The sequence below is a fragment of the Camelus dromedarius genome, chromosome 2 (genome assembly GCF_036321535.1).
Source record: "Camelus dromedarius isolate mCamDro1 chromosome 2, mCamDro1.pat, whole genome shotgun sequence".
NCBI classification, from domain to species: Eukaryota; Metazoa; Chordata; class Mammalia; order Artiodactyla; family Camelidae; genus Camelus; species Camelus dromedarius.
Window position 1 is genome coordinate 8,927,100 of NC_087437.1, and position 19,232 is coordinate 8,946,331.

The 19,232-nt window shown below is 39.8% G+C and overlaps 1 non-coding gene across 1 annotated transcript; it reads left to right on the forward strand.

The window, feature by feature from the left end:
* The first annotated feature begins 18,898 nt into the window (after window positions 1-18,898).
* On the forward strand, window positions 18,899-18,971 carry TRNAP-AGG (transfer RNA proline (anticodon AGG)). The gene has a single exon. It is a non-coding gene; the product is annotated as a tRNA-Pro (tRNA).
* Window positions 18,972-19,232: the final 261 nt, after the last annotated feature.

Consider the following 19,232-nt stretch of genomic DNA (forward strand, 5'->3'; position numbering starts at 1 on the left):
TTAGGTCATTTTCGTTATTATTCATCAGTTTTCAAAAATGCATTTGATATCTTAAAAGGTCTTGGAGTTTATGAACACATTTTTTCTGCCGTATTCTAAGCCAAAAAATATAAAGTAAAAGAGATCTTTAAAAAAAAAAAAAAAAAACCTGTCCCCTGAAAGCAATTTCAACCATTTTCTCAGCAAGTTGAACCTTTAGAAATGTCTTGGGGGGAAATTAATAGAGTATCGTTAAGATTTGTGTGATACTGAGACATTCTTGGCTCCAAAATTAGAGCTTAGAGCCCTGAAAAGCTCAATTTCCAAATTACCTTCTGCGAGCATTTTTAACCTCTATCTTTCATGTAGCGTATCCTGTCACCAAAAAACAACAATCAACAAAAACCCTATTCTCTCCTTTCTTGCTCACACACCACGTGTTTTCTGGACCCCATGCCTTTACTCATGTAAATTTCAGTCTATTTCTACACACCCAGCCACACCCTACTCTCACCCCAAGCATTCTCCAACACCCCACTGATTTCTCTCCTGATAAAGTCCCAGAGACCTTTGTTCAAACCTCTTTTCTCCTATGCTCAATCTTGTGTTTTAATTATTTGTGTGCTTAACTTATTTCGACCATAAGTGTGGTTTCCCAAACCTAAATCTTTAGCCCCTTAGGACAAGTGGAATTACTGAAGGGGGCCCATAAATTGTGCATGTGTATTTTTTTCAATTCATAGGATAGTAAAAACATAGCCATGGTTGTGGGAGGAAGTGTAAAATATTTAGTCTAAGAGGAGGCAGCGAATTACAGCTTGTGGACCAAATCCCAGCCTGCGGGCTCTATTTATAAATAAAATTTTATTAGAACACAGTCACACATATTCATTTACGTATTGTTTATAGTTGCTTTCATGTGACAACAGCAAAACTGAGTGATTGCAACAGAGACCATATGGCTTACAGAGGCTGAAATATTTATTATTTGACTGTTTACAGGATAATTTGGTCTAGAATATAAAAATTTTTTTTTTGAGGACAATGGTAATATCTTAGAAATATTTATAGCACCCCCTATTCACAGCTTAGAGAAACTACTCAAACTCTGGAGATAAAAACCAGGAATTATTATTTGTATATATAAGTATTCTTAATACAGAGCACTATTTGGAATATTTTAAGAATTTACATATATGGTGTCATTTTGGACCTACATTTCATACTGCAAATCTTTTTTTTTTTTTTCCTTTTCACTCAACATTCTATTTTTGTGATTCACTCATTTGGTGTTTCATCAGATGACTAGATGGTTTAACTATTTTCCTATCGATGGACATCCTGTTGTCCCCAGTATTCCTGTTACAGATGGTACCTGAATGTGAATATCTTGGTCCCATTCATGAGATTTTCTTTAAAGTCTAGAAATTGAAAAGAGAAATATCAGACAATACACTAACTTCCTACTGTTGCCACAGCAAGTTAACCACAAACGGTAGGTTTAAACAACACAAATGTATTATCTTAGGGTTCTGGAGATCAGGGTCTGAAATGTCACCACCCAAAATCAAGGTGTCGGCAGGACCATATCTCATCCAGAAGCTCTAGGGGAGAATCCAACTGCTTTTGCCTTTTCCAGCTTCTGGAGGTGGCCTCCATCCCTTGACTCGTGGCCCCCTCCTTGATCTTCAAAGCCAGCAATGCAACATCTTCACATCTCTCTGTGGCTTTACTCTCCTGCCTCCCTCCTAAGAGGACCCTTGTGATTATGTTGGGCCCCACGCAGATAATCCAGGGTTATCTCCCCATCTCAAGATCTTTAACTTAATCACATCGCAAAGTCCCTTTTACCAGTAAAGGAAGATATTCCAGAAATTAGAATGTGGACAGCTTTGTGGGGGTGTTCGGCCTTCCCCAAGTATAAACATCATCACAGCTGTTAGGTACTGTCAATGTCTTCTCCAGTGAGGTTACAGCAATTTAAATACTGCTTCCAGTGTTTCCATGTCTTCACCAGTGCCTGGCACTGTCAGCCTCTCTGGAAAGCATAAATTGTATATTTATTGTGCTTGCTTATATCTTTAAATTCTGACAATTTCAAACACACAGAACAGTTGCAAGGATACTAAAAGGGGCTCTTATATGTCACTTACCAAATTTACCAATTCTATCTTTTCTATGTTTCTAGTTTCTATTTTTCTATATTAATCTCTCTCTATATTCTGTATTTTTGCCCCACTGGATACTAAGTGGGAAATGTACTGCTAAACATTTCAGTTTAGGAACAATGATATTCTATTATTTAGCAATGATACAATTATATTAAGTCCAGAAATTTAGTATTGATTCATTTTTCTCCTCTGATTCCGAGTCACTATATAAATTCCATCAATTGCTCCAATAATATCCTTCATAGCTATTTTCCCTTAGCTCAAGATCCAATTGAGAATCACATAATGTATTCATCTACCATCTTTTGCTCTACTTTGTCATCTAGAAAATTTTCTCAGTCTGGTACTGTGAACTAGTACATACCCGCTATTACACAGAATGCTCTTCCATTTGGGTTTGTCTGGCGTGCCCTCGCTATTTCACTCAGGTTAGACGCATTTTGTCAAGAATTGTATTCTAGTGGGGGAGGAAGTCAACAAACATAGAAATACGTCATAAGGTTTCAAGAATAGATAAATACTTGACTAGAGCAGGGTAAGTGAAAGAGATTGATGGACTTTGGGAGTTATGAAAAGTTGACCATTTTCGCTCCATTTTGTAAATGAGAATTAAGACTGAGAAGTTAATACTTTCCCCCTTCTTTCTCCAAATCTCATGCCTCCTCCATGACCCAGCTCTGATGCGCCATCTACCCAATTCTCAGGTTAAAAGGGAAATGAATCTAAGTACATTACTCACAGTCTTACCCCCAATGCCTGAAACATAACAAAGCCTCAGTAATTATACATTGCCAGTGTTGTTACTTTTCTAAGCCATCCTCTTCTCCTATTATTCACTGCTGGGCTGAGCCAAGAGAATAAGAGAATTATTTTTCACATACATACTCCGAATTTTCCTTTGCAAAAATTCCTACAAGAGACAACCCGATAGAAATATTTCGTGTATTTATTCACAGGTTTTTCGAATGGTTTCTGCAGGTGGGACAGGGTCATGGAGGAAATATTCATAAGCGAAGGATGTACCCTCTAAAGAAAACCAAACAAGGCGGAAGTACTTTAAAATTGTGAACAAATGATCCAAATAATCATAACAGGTCATTTTAAATAACATGACGTTTCTTTCGAGCAGAGAATAGCGCTCAAGAGTCAGACTGGTTAATGGGAGGGGATATTTCCACTTTCTTGACATTGCTGTTTGAGTCATCACACTGCTATAAAGTAAAATCCACTATCCCTAGTTACCTAAAATCATCCTGAATCCCTGTCATCACTTTCCAAGCCCTTCACCATCCAGACGGAAGCTTCCATTCCTGCTCCCCTTCTTCCATGCTGTATTGCGTTGTAAACTTCATCACGTCGCATCACAGATGTTTCCACCTTCCAAGGAAGTTCCTCGCATCCCACACGTCCCTAAGAGCATGAATTCCATAAAAGCAGGGACAAGGAAACTGATTTTTGCAACACTGGTGCTTAACACAGAGTCAGGGGTTCAACAGATCAACTATAACTTCCAAGCTGCGTGAGTAAATGACTGAATGAATGTCCCTGTCAGGAGATCTTGACTGCTTAATACTTCTGTTCTTGTTTCTTAGCTCCGTTATTTTCTTTACTGGAAATATGGACGCTGTCCCTCATCGTAATGCTGAATTGGCTCAGGTTTTTCCTATTTGGGGGGTTCACGGCATTGGCTTGACTGTCTCACGGTGGATGACGCTAAGGAAACTCTGAGCGGTAGGTGCCCATCTCCTGATCATCCACTCACCTTTGCTTTGGTACATTAGGACTTTAACATTAACTGCCTGATGTGCAGGTAAAGTCAGCAAGAAATGAAATATAGGTCATTACACCGTGGTGTCAATGGAGCAGAGCAGCAAAATGTAAATCACTGAAAAATGGGACAGGTTCATGCCATCTTGCACTTTGAAGTCAGTCTGAGGACTTCGTGTGGCTGAGAGGTCCCGGGGTCCACGTTAGGGAGGTGCGGAGAAAACCGTGCTCCTGTAAGGCTCAACCTAACATCAGCAGCTCTAAACTCTCGCAGAGGGAAGTGAAGATTGCGTGTTTTCCCCCTCTGCTTTGCGATTGTCTCTCTTTCATGTGCGTACATTATAGTTTGTGACCTTAAGTCTGGGACCTGGGTTCTCCAAACCTCAGCTGCTTAATTGAAAAAAAAATGAAAATAACATCTATTCTACCTCTTTGGCATGATTTATTTTTTAATCATTAAATAAAATATGCAGAAGGGTTTGGGTAATGGGCTTCGTCAGTGCCCCACCCTTAACTCTTCCAGTGTTTGCTGACCAAGACTCTACTTCCAGTAGCTTGAGCTCTGCAGATACTGGATTTGTTTGTTTGTTTGTTTTTTGTTTTTGCTGGAGTGTGGAAACCCCTCTCCACACAGAACAGGTGGAGTGCTGAGGAATTAACACCTCCAGAAGCGACTCTCCACCATGGGTTCTCCAGAATTAGTACATAAATATTCTGGTTTCATAATGCTTCATGCTGGAGAATTATGATGTGTGTGTTTTGTATTAATTTCCAGAGTCCACACAGGATTTAGCTCAAGTTACACCATGACAGCTGGTTTAATTGCACATCTTCCATTGGCTGCTTTCCATTCCTTTTATCCTGTCTCTACCTGTGTTGTCTGAACTTCCCAAATACACCACTTACAAATGAATCCGATCCTGGGATTGGTACCAAGGAGAACCCAAATAACAACCTGGATGTGGTGAAGGGCCACCTGAGTGGGAAATGATGTAACTATGTTGATAAATGAGAAACCTAAAGCTAAAAGAACCTTTTGTGCTTGGAGCTTTTCAGGGCATTTAAGGACAGGATCTTTGAACGGATCTGGGAGATAGATAGCCTGAGGGAGGTTTAGAAGCAGAGCATGGTGAGTGTCTAGCTGAGCCCAAGGGTTTGGCCTAAGGGCTGATCTTCAGACTTCAGCTCAGGAAAAAAGAAAAAAAAAAAAATCAAACCCAGTAATGAAGATGGTCTCCAGGTTCATGAATATATCTCAGACACAGAAGGAGTGGGAGCAAACTGCTCCCCAGGCATAGTCCAATGTGTGGGGACATCCATAGCACCCTTCAGCCCTAAGGGGACTTTAACTAGCTCACGCTGACTTAACTTCATAGACCATTTTTCTGCCACTTCTAGTGATTAATTTTCAAAATTGTCCCCCAAAAGAATTCTGAGAAGAAAATCAGTAATGGTAGTTGGGGATTATTACCATAGGGTAAAGTAAGAAGCCATGAGTTTATACTAACTAAAAACATGGAAACATTGAATATATAGTGGGGTAGGATTGATTCTTCCTCAAAGCAGGATTCCAAGTAATAAATTCAGAAGGAAAGAAAGAAATGTAAGCATTGTTTCAGTTAGGAATGTTGACTGAAATAAATGCACAGCCTAAAAGTTGAGAATTGTGTTTTATTTGACGGGAGGACTCGAGCCAGGATGACAGCCTCTCAGATGGCTCTGAGGGATTTCTCCGAAGAGGTAGGGGAGGAGCTGGGATATATAGGAGCTTTACAACAAAGACCAGGTAGCTGGAACATTAAAAGATGATTTATTAAGTAAAGAAAACCAGGCATCTCAAGTTAAAGAATTTAGCACTTTTCTATGTATGGGAGGAAGCAAACATTTGGGCTCATTGAATTCATTCCTTTGACAAGCACCTGGCCATCTAGGGCCAGGATCCTATCCTTTCTTAATTCTGAGTCTCCTCAGGGTGCACCACTGTGAGAGGCTGCAGAGGCCGGGCTGCAGGCCTGTCCTCACTGTGGGGTGGCGGCAGCCCCTGATGACTTGATGGCTTCAGCATTCTTTGTTTACTGATATGGTTTGCAGTATTTTTCATTCACAGGAATCATCTATGGATGGTAGACAAAATATGATGAGGAAAAAGACATTTGCATAGTTTCAGAGTATCTCCCCATAAGATACTAATTACAAAGAGGGAAACAGGAAGTTTACAGTGGAGGAACCTGGCAGATACCATACCGACTTCACCCACAATGAGACACACAGGCATCGTGAGACGGGGATAACCAAGACACGCTGCGAAGACACAGCCTCACTTCCATGGCCTTCTCACCAAAAACAACTAATCATCAGAAAACATTAGACTAAGTTAAACTGAGAAACAGTCTGCAAATGAACTCTCCAGTACACCTGAACCGTATCAGGATTATGAAAGAACCCTTCCAGATTGGGGGAAAATAAAGGCCATGGCAACAAGTTTCACCCTCGTCCCACACTGGATCTTGGATCAGTACAAGAATGGTGGTGGGGCCACTGGCAAACTGGTCTGTAGATTTAAGTAATATATTGGGGTCTTTTTCCTTTTTTTTTTTAGAATTTTGTTTTGTTATTTATTTGTTTTGGAGGGGGAGGTAATTAGGTTTTGAAGCAGGATGGAAGGGGGCAGGGCACAGCCATTCAAGGAAGGCCACAGCAATTAACATCAAAATGGTGGAAGATTCAACCCCCAGGAGGCCTTGAGGCTCAGGATGGTGGGAGATTTAACTTCTAGCAGACCTTGAGCTTCATTGTACGCCCATTGTAATGTATTAACATGGTGAATAACATGCCCACAGGCACCATGGCAGTCCCAAGGCTAGCCACAGAAGGTCAAAGGGTGGGAAATGGCCAACTTCCTGGGAATCCCAGCCCCTTGCCCTTAGGCTGGTCCTTCCACTTATAGCATAAAAAGCCACCAAGCCCATAAAAACCAACAACACGGCGCCTCGAGGCCGCTCCTCTCTGTCCCTCTTCAGAGATGGCCCGCATTCTGTCTATGGAATGTGTACCTACTTTTAATCTGAGCACCCAACCCCCACACCTCATGGCCTTTCTCTTGCCTTTCAATGTATCTCTCTAAATAAATCTATTCAACTGTGGCTCACTCTTGAATTCTTTCCTGCAAGAAGCCAAGGACCCACACCTGGCGGGGCACATCCCAGGGGCTCAACCGAGACCTGGGACACAGCCCTCCTCACGCCCCACATCTGTTTTCCTGCATCAGTTTATTGATTATTTTTAGAGGAGGTACAGGGGCTTGAACCCGGGACTTTGTACATGCTACGCATGCACTCTACCACTCGAGCTATCCCTCCCCGCTAAGTAATATATTGTATCAAGGTTCATTTTCTGATTTCGATCACTTCAACTGTAGTTATGTAAGATGTTACCATTTAGAGAACATGGGTAAAGGGTATAAGGAATTCTTCATACTAATTTTACAGTTCTTTTGAAGTCTAAACTATTTCAAAGCTACAACTGAAAAAAAAAAAGTTATAAGATATGTGAACGAAAAATAGTGCAAAACATTTCTGTAAACAAAGAATGCTGAAGCCATCAAGTCAGCAGCGGCTGCTGCCACCCCCCAGTGAGGACAAGCCTGCAGCCCGGCCTCTGCAGCCTCTCACAGTGGTGCCCTCTGAGGGGACTCAGAATGAGAAAGGACAAGACACTGGCCCTAGATAGCTGGGTGCTTGTCGAAGGAATGAATTCAGTGAGCCCAAATGTTTGCTTCCTCCCATACAGAGAAAAGCGCTAAATTCTTTAATTTGAGATGCCTGGTTTCCTTTACTTAACAAGTCATCTTTTAATGTTCCAGCTACCTGGTCTTTGTTGTAAAGCTCCTATATATCCCAGCTCCTCCTCTACCTCTTTGGAGCAGTCCCTCAGAGTGATCTAAGAGGCTGTCATCCCGGGCTCGAAGGGGTTCAAGTCCTCAGAAATGTCCACTAAATAAAGCATAACTCTCAACTTTTAGGCTGTGCATTTATTTCGGTCAACGGATATTACAGATACACTCACTCAAGGAGATTCAGACATTAATCAGAAACATGCCAACCCCAAAACTCAAAACTAAGGACCAAAGTTTAGAAACCATACACTTTAAATTAAACTTTGCTATTAAATCATGAGCTGTTTCATGAAAATACTGTGATGTTGTCATGCGCTTCTTTAAAAATCGCGCTTTATAGAAACTTCTGCTTTTCAAGGTGTTGTGTATACCTTGCCCAGGTCTCAGTCTGTCAATGACCAGTCTTGTGGCTGGACCAGCCCTTGTGGTTGTCATCATGATTGTAAGATGCCCTTCAGCAACAACAATTAGGAATCTTAAAAAAAAAAAAAAAAAAGGTTATTCCTTACAGGACCTGGAAATGACATGACACACAGCCAGGTTGAAAGTAGAGAAAGAGGGCACGTGGGCCTGGGGTTCTGCTTTTACTGGGGTCAAGGATGGCATTGTAGGTTTTGTGGGTTCACTCTTTATTGGTGAGTTCAAAGTAAGGGTGGGAATTTATAGAAGGGAAAGAGAGAGAGAAAAAAAAAAAAAAAAAGTAGCCCAAACCCAAATTGTCAGTTATCGAAAACAATAGACATCTCTAAAACAAAAGAGCCTCCTTGCGGGCAGGGGGCTGGATTCTTTTTGTAGTCCTGAGTCTGGCAATGTGTTCATTCTAATAGCCTTCTTTGAAGTGGGTGCTTCAGCCTCCAAACCTTAAGGCAGGCATTTGCATGGTAAAAAGATAAACCCAACTGTCAAGGCTTACACAGCACAAAGACTCAAAGCTTTTCTATCATCTCCACCACTTGGGTACCTATCACTGAATGTGTCTGTTGTCCATTTCCTTGTCTGAAAACAATGGCGACCACAATCACCTGGCCCTGAGATCTTGCAGGTAATTGTAACAAAGACAATCAGAACAATTACAGTGAAAATCCTCCTTGGAGCAGCCCGTCTCCCCTCTGTAGATCAGGCTGAATATAGCGGTCTGAATTGGATGTGAAAAAAAAAAAAGAAGACTAGTATTTTTCTCCTAAAAGTAAATTGTTTCAAAACATGGTTACCTTTTCAACAGGTTTCCCTTGGCTTGAAATTGGAATTTTTTTTTAACCTCAAACGTTCTCAGGTCTCAAGACGCTGCCTTTTAATTATATCAATTCTTGGTCTGGAGCCTTTCTTATTATTTGCTTAAATGTTATTGTTGGGACTTAAATTGATCTCTCTTGTTCAGTTTCAGGGTTAGCATTTACTGCAACAAAGGATGATTTTTTTGCTCCTGTTGCCTTGAGGACATGCACTGGAAACATGATGTTGTTCTCAGTGGGGATTCTCCTGATGAGAAGGTTTCCAACAAAGAACAAATTAATACTTGAGCAATCAATGGCGCTAGCCAACGCGTTTTCCTATCTCCTTCACTTTTCCATTCTCTTTCCCATTGTCCCTAGTTTCGCGATTCTTTCCATGTAGAAAAAGGACTGTAATTTATTTTGAAAGAATTCCTATGTCTGTGTCTCGGTCTTAATTAAAACAAGGTCCGTAGTTTATCTGGAATCCTAATTTGGCTATGAATGTTCAACAAAGAGGCTCAGAATTACAGATCAAGCTAAGGGGGAAAAAAATGGAAAAAAAGTATAGACTCAAGGGGCATCTATCTGTTCTTTTGCTAAAAAGAAATGGACCCTCCTGGCTGGTAGGAGACAAATTACTACTCCAGTCAATTTCCTTCTCTCTCTCTCTCTATATATATATACTTACTTGACATTTGTTTTGTCTCCTTGTGTTATTTCCATACTAAAGGGAGTATTTATGAATCTGCTTGGAATGGCTAAATTATTTGTGAATTTATTGTACACAGACTTTTTCACTGTTATTAATCTAGTTTAGCACCTAGGAGACTTCCTTTATAGCACGTGGGGATGGTAGAAATATAATGCTGTGTTATAACGGCATTGTTCCATATTCCATAACCCATCAAGGGTGGCCAAGCAGACCTAAAATGGCCAATTTACCCAGCTCAGCTTTTCAGAGTGGTTTTTGCATGTTGAAAATTATCTATTCAACTCAGAAAGAGTATTTGCTCTCACAAAGACATATTTGGTATCCCTATGCATTATTAACTGTGTACAAAGTGTGATTCTCCCTAAATTGTTGTAAGAAAATCAAGTGACCTATGTGTCTGAAAAGTCTTGGATAGAGGAAAGCAACTATGAATTAAGAACATCAAATTTAGCCTCTTAACTGTAGCCAAGGGATTGGGTCTCTTTCTCCAGTGCGCTCAGGCGGGTCTCATAACTGCAACACTCAAAAGGAATCATCACTGTTCTGCAAGCACTCACCAGCGCCTGCCTAACAGAGTGGATCTGCTTGAAAGGCACAACAGAGGTGGCACTTGTTGCCCAGAAATTCAGCTTATGATTAAAAAGTTTCTTGTTTGTTTGTTTTTCCCAAGGATCAAATACTATCTTCAAAATACAGGAAAGACCCCTGCAAAATACAAATAATCAGAAAATGCTCCTGTGTCTGGATGGACCCTGTCATGGAAATATCCTAGTTGAAATAGAAGAACTAGGGAAGAGGAATCACAAGAAAAGAGTGGGGAATGAACACAGAATTCTAAAAATATGTCCAATAGACTTATCGGCGGCTTCTCCAGTTTACCTTGGGCCAAAGTTTTCTGTCTTTCTTTCATTTCTTAAACGGGGAAATAGAATTTTTCTTTTACTTATAAATATTCTGAGACTATAGGTCATCTGTGTAATGGTTTCCATTAAGATTCTTTCAATATTTCACATGAGTGTGCTAACATTACCGGAGAAAGCCCCACTAAATTAAAATACTGTTATAGCTAAATGTTACACGTGGTACATTATAATCCAGGATAAAGGGTTATTCATTAGTTCCAGGTTCTATTAGCACAATCTTTCTGCCTTCATGACTAAAGAAGTAACAACATGTTTTGGTTCTGTAATAGTGAGCTAATTGTTCAGTTTCCTAACGGTAGCTGTTAAGAAAATGTGAAGAATATGGAGACAGTATTTCTCCTTGCCTAGTTAAATAGAAAAAGGACAAAACAGTGTACTTGAAAGAACTACAAACACAAACTTAGAAAAACTGGGTTTGTGATCTATCTTCTGTGTCTGTATACTGTATTTGTGTTTAAGAAAGTAATTTCTTCTTTATTATTTTTTTGTTGGGGGAGGTAATTAGGTTTATTTTATTATTATTATTATTATTATTATTATTATTATTATTATTATTATTATTATTATTAGAGATACTGGGGATTGAACCCAGGACCTCATGCATGCTAAGCATGCACTCTACCCCTTGAGTTATACCCTCCCCCCAATTTCTTCTTTTTTCTTGTTTCTGAGCTGTAAGGTGGGGTTAACAGCAATTGAATCTCTTCTGAAAGGATGTTGTGAGCCTCAAATGTGAGAATAAATGTGATCATGCACAGATGCATTTAAAGTGTAAGATATTATTACCATTATCTTTTTCAGTTTTAAGCACTTTCCTGTGAATATATATGACCAGTTTCCCCCTCTCCAAATACATCAAAGATTCTAAGGTTTTATATTGTTCTTTGGATATTTGCACACAATCATAATATAAGCATAAATCTGTAAATAATCACAAATATATGTTAATATTAAAAACCATTTGAAAGAAGGAAAATACGGTAACATAGAAATATTTAGTGTTATTGGATATTGAAACTTTAGGAACTCACAAGAGGTACTTTGATGGATCCTACGAAGTCTGTCTCCTCCTCACGCATCCTTTCATGGTGGGAGTTTCTGGTGCCTAAAACTCCTAAAGTTCGTAATTTTGTAAGGTGTCTGAGGGGATGAAATTCCTTTTCCCTGGGAGAGCAGTGTGTTTTGGTAGGGAACATCTAAAGATGCAGAACTGGGGAATTTAAAAGAGAGGGCTGCAGGGAGAAAAATGGGGGCGAGTGGGCTTGAGATCTGGAGAGAGGAAGCAGTTAGAAGAACACTCATTTCAACAGCTGAGTCTGGAAGAGACACTGCATAATCTAAGGGACCAAGTAATTTGGATGGAACTTCCACCCCCTTCTCCACACTGCACTTTTCTGACATCTTCCTGACCATCCAGTAGAAGCCCTCCTGTTCCCCTCTCAGACCTGATTCTTGGGTTGGGGAGGAGAGAGGTCCAGGGTGGTGGGGAGAAGGGACAGACCTTAGCCATCTCCAGTCTTCTCCGGAGAGGCAGTGACCAGGGATGTGTCCCCATGCACTCCTTCTGAGTGTCACCAGGCAGAGGCATCACCGCTGGCAACAGCTACAGTGATCTGGCCCTGCCCATCTTTTACATTTCCTCCTGAACCTTGACTTGGTGTACTCTAGACAGTCCAACATCTTGTTCATTCTTAAAAAAAAAAAAAAAAAAAAGAAGAGATCTATGAGATCTTTCCCACCTTAGGACTTGTAAATTTTCTGTTTTCTTAGCCAAGAACACTCTCCTCTATGGTCTTCCAACGGTTGACTTCTCACCCATGAATTATAAACAGACTGGTCCACTAGAGTGAGGTCAATAGTAGGTCCATGGTTATAAAAGCAAAGCATGGTGGAAAGCAAAGCTGGCACTAACACCTTGAGCAGAAAGGATGGACTGCTTAAAAAATGGTATTAGAATATTTAGACATAACATTTGGAAAATGTCTAAAAGTAAGTTCAGATGAATCAAAGGCCAGTGTACCAAAAAGAAAAACAAAATCATTGGGAAAAATGTTTTTTAACTTAAAAGTAGGGAGGGACTTCCTAACACAAATCACAAAAAAACTTTAATTAAAATATAAATAAAATTCTTCTGTAGGAAAAGCACATAAATACAGCTTAAATGTAAGCAGCAGATCTGGGGAAAATATTTGTAATATGTAGTTCAAGGGGCCTTCCTTAACATTTTTCTAAGCTTCTTCCTGACTCCTAGGCCCTGATTCAACTTTTCTTAAAGCACTTTCTTTGTAGTGTTAAAAAAAAAATTGCCCCTTGGAGATATATGCAAACATTTTCCCCATTTTTTTAATGCGGTAAAATACACGTTACATAAAATGTACCATCTTAACCACTACAACTGTATAGTTCAGTGGAATTAAATACATTTATAATGTTGTGCAACCATCACCATCACCCATCTCTATAACTCTTCTCATCTTGAAAAAATGAAACTCTTTCCCCATTAAACAGTAATTCCCCATTTCCTGCTCCCCCTCGCCCCTGGCAGCTATCATTCTATGTTCTGTCTCTATGGTTTTGACTACTCTTAAGTGATACAGGAAAAATAGATGTGGAGAGAGAGGATGGCCATGTCCCAGGTCTTGGCTGAATCCCTGGGACGTGCCCCGCCAAGTGTGGGTCCTCGGCTTTACATAGGAAAGAGTTCAAGAGCGAGCCACAGCTGAGTAAAAATATATTTATTTAGAGAGATAACGTACTCCATAGACAGAGTGCAGGCTGTTTCAGAAGGCAAGAGGAAGGTCAGGAGGTGTGCGGGTTGGGTGCTCTGTAGATAGACGCTCCATAGACAGAGTGCGGGCTGGCTCACTCAGAAGGAAGATCAGCCATGGGGTGTGGGGGGTTGTTAGGTATTATGGGCTCGGTGACTTCCTATGCTAACAGGTGAAAGGATTATTCCAACTACTTTGGGGAAGGGGCTGGGGTTCCCAGGAAGTGGGCCACCACCCGCTCTTTGACCTTTTATGGTCAGCCTCAGAGCTGTCCTGGCGCTCATGGGAGTGCCAGTTACCATGCTGATACATCACAATGAGTGTATAATGAAGCTCCAGGTCCACTGGAAGTCAGATCTCCTGCCATCTGGGGCCTCAAGTGCTACTGGGAGTTGACTCTTCCACCATTTTGGTGTTAACTGCTGTGTCATTCCTTGCATGGCCGTGCCCTGCCCCCTTCCCTCCTGTCTCATAAATATCTCTGCTGAGTAGAATCATGGAGTCCTTGTCTTTTTTCTGACTGGTTTGTTTCATTCCGTGTAATGTCCTCAAGGTCCATCCATGTTACAGCGTATGTCAGAATGTCCTTTCTCTTGAAGGCTGAATAATATCCCCCTGTTTGCATAGACCGCATTTTGCTTAACCACTCAGCTGTTGATGGACACTTGGGTTGCTTCCCCATTTTAACTGTGGTGAATAATCCTGCTATGAACAGGGGTTTACAAATATCTCTTTGAGACCCCGCTTTCTATTCTATTGGTTATATACCTAGAAGTGAGGTTGTTAAATGTATTGGAGGATTGCTCACAATTGTATTTTTAGTTTTTTGATGAACCACCATACTGCTTCTCCTTGGGCGTGCATGGTCACTTCCTAATTTCCCCCATACATGGAGTTGTTTTTGAATATTCTATTTTTGAATATCTAGCTTTTAAAAGGGGGAAAAGAGAAAAAAGAAGAGTGGAAAAGGACACCGGCTCTTTAAATCCCCTGGAAGTTGCTGCAGTCAGATGGGGAGAGATTTGCAACAATGGGAGGAGGTACAACACCAGGTCATTGCTTTTTTTGTCTGCACCTCTACGATCAGAAGCAGCAGTCAACAATTAAAGCGCAGATCCCAGTATTTAGAGGACAGGGTACTTTTTGCCCATTCTGGTTCTCACCAGCACTGTACACAGAGCACATGCAGAGCTGTCTGCCATGGCCGGGGGTGAGGGATGGGTGGCTGTAACCATGAGAAGAGATGAAACTGAACAAAACTAACCACAACTCCCCAGTGAAGTCTTCCCCTGGAAACTGACTTACTACCCTGGAAAACTGTTCGGTGTACTCTACCCAGTGCCCCGTGAATCGTGAACTGGTTTTTGTTTTCTTTTGGTTCAGTTTTTTTCGATCTGGTTGTTTGCAGAAGGCCCTTTTAGAGTCTACTTTTTAGACTCTATATTTCCAAAATAGTTACAACAGAAAGATCCTGCCAGTGCATCTGTCTAGGTGGTGAGATGGGTTTCTGATTCTCCCTACTCTGCCATCTTCTCAGAATCTCTCTGTATGTCTTTTAAAAAGCCTCTTGCCAGGAATGGCTTTTTTTTTTTTTTTATAACCCAGGAATGGCTTTCTCTAGGACCTGGGCGCTATCTCACTGAAATGCAGTTTTCAAGGGAGGTAGCACCCCTACCTGAGGAAAGGTGGGAACTTGCCTCCAAGGTGTAAAATTACACCTCTTGTCATGAATCTGTGAGACAGTTTACTTTTCCTTTGGGTAAAGCTACTGAGCAAACAGATGGCTTGTGTTCCCCCTCTTACCCCAGTACTTAGAACTTCCGTGCCCTTTGATTCAGCAGAGTTGAGTTCCTGCTGACCTGGGGCCTCTCCACCCTGTTGCAATAGCCTTGAATCCAGTCTTTCTTGTGTGTTTAGTTTTGCCTGTGCAGTTCTTGCTTGGACACTGGAAAGCATAAAGAGCTAGCAGAAATAAGAGGAAAGAAAAGCCAAATATTAAGTGATGAAATAAACAGTATATTCACACACTAAAAATCTAAAATGGCCAAGAAACATAGGAAAGAATGCTTAAACTAACCAAATGTTATCAAATGCAAATTATAACAACAATAAAACCTCAAACAGCAACCAGTATCCGGGCTTCACTAGGGCATAAACATGGAAATTCTCATGTATTACTTGTGGGAGTGGAGTGTGTGTGTGTGTGTGTGTGTGTGTGTGTGTGTGTTTTAAGAATTGGTTGGTGTCCATCAATATTTTAAATGGGTGTGCCTTTTGTCCCAGGAATATACTTTCTAGTTATCTATCATAAAGAATTTTTTTAATTAATTAGCTATTAAAAAGAATAATGGCGGGGAGGGTATAGCTGAAGTGGTAGAGCACATGCTTAGCATACACAAGGTCCTGGGTTCAATCCCCAGGGCCTCCTCTAAACATAAATAAATAAATAAACCTAATTGCACCCCCACAAATAAATAAATAAATTAATTAATAAATAAATAAAATACAATAGAAATCATTTGTTAAAATATTTAATGAGAAAATACTTACCTTTTAATGACAAAAAGAAAGTTAAACATTTCAGAAGGAAAGTCTTATCCTAAATTGAAAAACGACTGAACAGAAATGAAGTACGCAAAATGTTAAGCATGCTGGATTCAAGGAATTAATTTTGATTATATTCTTTATGTATTTTTAATATTCTCTGTTATTTCCCCTATTAGTTTTACAATCAAAAACATTAATAAATTGTGGGAGCAGAAGTATAAAATCAAATAAATTCTCTTGGAGTACTGATTCACATCCAAATATCTTTGCTTCAGTATGGACTGTTTACTGTTACTTTCCGGTCACTGCCCAGAAATGAGTGAGCTCTCAGATGTAACATCTTAAGTGTGGCACTTGAAATACAAGACTTTCCATCAGCCATCCTCATTTCACCTCTAGAGAAAAAAAGAAAGAAAGGGAGAAAAAGAGCATACCCTCAAAATAGCGTTCACCTTACCTTGATATCAGCATCGTTGCCTAAAGAAGATTCTCAAATCTCGCCTTTTCTTCTCCTTTTAAAGGCCACTCATTGCAGGATGGGATGTTTCCCACCAGTGTGTACAATCTCAAGACTCAGAAATAAGGAGCATCTTTCTAAATATTACATGTACGTCTGATGGAGCCCGGGGGTTTGTTTCATCCTTGGTGTGCGCCGACTTTCATCGCCTTCCCTCTCCTGAGGCGTGGTGACGCCTGCAGCCTGTAAAGCACAAGGCGCGTTGTGGACACCCTGATAAATATTAAATGACGATGGCTGTAATAACAGAGCAGAGCCCTGTCTTTGCAGCTGTATAATTTCTCCCTTGCATTGTGTGCCTCCTCAGACAGCTGTCACATCCTTGCTTTCAGAGGCAGAGATTCCTTGGCAAATTAAGGCTTGAGAGGAGCACATGACATCCTCATGTCACTGTGGGAGTGTGAGATGTGAATGCCTACAGCCACACACGTCACTCAGAAACACATTGACTACTTGGCCAATTCAATCACTTGTACGGATATGCCATCCAGAGAGGTTATGTGATGCCCCAACTGCTGGCCAGATCCAGGGGGGACAAAAGCCCAGCCCACGTGAGAACTTTCAGTCAGCACATTTTAGCGAAACTATATTAATTTAATAATCATGTGGTTTTAGATAAATACTTTTTTGTGTTTTTATTTTGGGGGGGAGGTAATTAAGTTTCTTTATGTATTTTTAAATTAATTTTTTATTTCTTTATTTTTTACTGGAAGTACTGGGGTTTGAACCCAAGACCTTATGCATGCTAAGCACACATTCTACCGCTGATCTACACCCACCACCTTTAAATACTTCTAAACACGCAATTCAATGAATTTATTTATTGAAGAACTGAGTAGATGTTATTAACATCAGCATCAGATTTTAAGGAATTGATAATGCTATCAAGACTTCCATTTTCCTGGTATGGCACTAAGTACTTTCCACGAATTTTCTTGTTTAATGTTCCAGCAAAACCTTCAAAAGGTAGACCTAATGCTGTACGCTACTACACTTGGAAAAATCTAGGCCAGGAAAATGGAAGCAGTTTGCCACATGTAATGAACAAGAGGAGGAGTCCAATTCGGTTTCCTGGGACGCCAGAGTTTTCCTGAGGTTTGGGGGGAATACTTTTAGAAGAGAAAGAAGACTTTAACAATAATATTAATCTTTCACTTATTTTTTTTTTAAATGTGTACTAAGTATCTCTTATTCAAGGCCTAGCAGGAAATAAGCATAACCAAAAACTAAAAAAAAAAAAAAAAAAAAAAAAAAAAATTCAAATTCTTGTGCTTCAAAATCCATTTCTTAGAACCATTTTTCAAGTGATAATTCTATTCAAATTACAACAAAACCTACAGATGAGAAAGTGCCCCTGCCCAATAATAAAGAAATGGTTTAAAGCCACAGAATGGAATATTTGTCAACCATTAAAATTGAGTGTCACAAAGGCTAATAAACTCAAAATGCTGACTATCTGACAGAAAATAAGAAAAGCATTTGTGTATAAACTGACTGACTGCATGATGCTGAAAAAAAGCTGAATTGGAAATAAAATTGAAAAAAATACAAATTGTATGTTAGATTGTTAAGATTATGAGTGTTTCTCTTTGATGTTTCAATAATTTCTAAAAATTTGTTATGGTAATTTTATGATAGAAAGCATTTTAAAGAGTGATCCATTATCAATCAAGTCGATCAGCTTCTTTGTTCTAAATGACGGTCACATTAAACTATGATAACTAAAGTTTAAATTAATCATATATTTTATTTCTCAAATAGCAAATTGAGTCAGCAAAAAGAACAGTCATGATTACTGTATTTTGCTGTATCATTGGCTACATTCATTTGCAGAGTATATTTTCTTGGATGACACATTTCTAACTGTGTGCTGCCTCAAAAATTATTTTGCTAAAAGGGAGAGAATTTTAGGAATTTTCATGATGATTTATACAGTTTCTGATTTACAGTTTACTGGCGCTTTATGTTTTAATTAACTGGCCATTGAAACTGTATTTTAGTACACTAATTGAAAAAAAAGTCATCAATTTCCACACTTAGCCATGCAGTTATGAATTTCATTGTCTCTTTCATGAGATTCAGGAGTTTCCAATTAAGACAATGATTTTAATCCGTGAATTTATGAGGCATTTCCTAAGCTTTCCTTGGTTTCTACTACACTGCATAATAAACTAGATTGTAAAGGCAAACCACATCATGAAGAAAAATAATTATCACCTTGTCTTAAGAATGGAAACATATTCATATAGAAGCTCCTCATAGTAGGGTTAGGAGGACCTGTTGTGAATCCTTGGGGTTCAGAGACAGGCCCGCAGACAAATCCCCTGGAAGTTAAGGGGGCAGACAATGGTGGGCAGGAAGGGCTTTGGGAGGAAAAAGGGATGTCAAAATTCCATCTTTGGTGGGGAGGATGTAGCTCAGTGGTAGAGCACATGCTTAGGATGCATGAGGTCCTGGGTTCAATCCCCAGTGCCTCCTCCAAACACAAACATATAAATAAAACCAATTACCTCCCCTTCATAAAACAAACAAACAAAAAAGGCAAAACTCCATGTTTGTAGTGCATAAGTCATTTTTTAAAGTATTTAATCTAATGCTGGCAACATGATATTAAGTCATCGCTAAAACAACATCTATAATAAAACTTGTAAACTAGAAATGCTTGTTTAAATTAAGCACTTAGACTGGGCAAGAATGTCTTTTATTACTGAAACTGGAGAACTAAGTACTGTTCTTGAT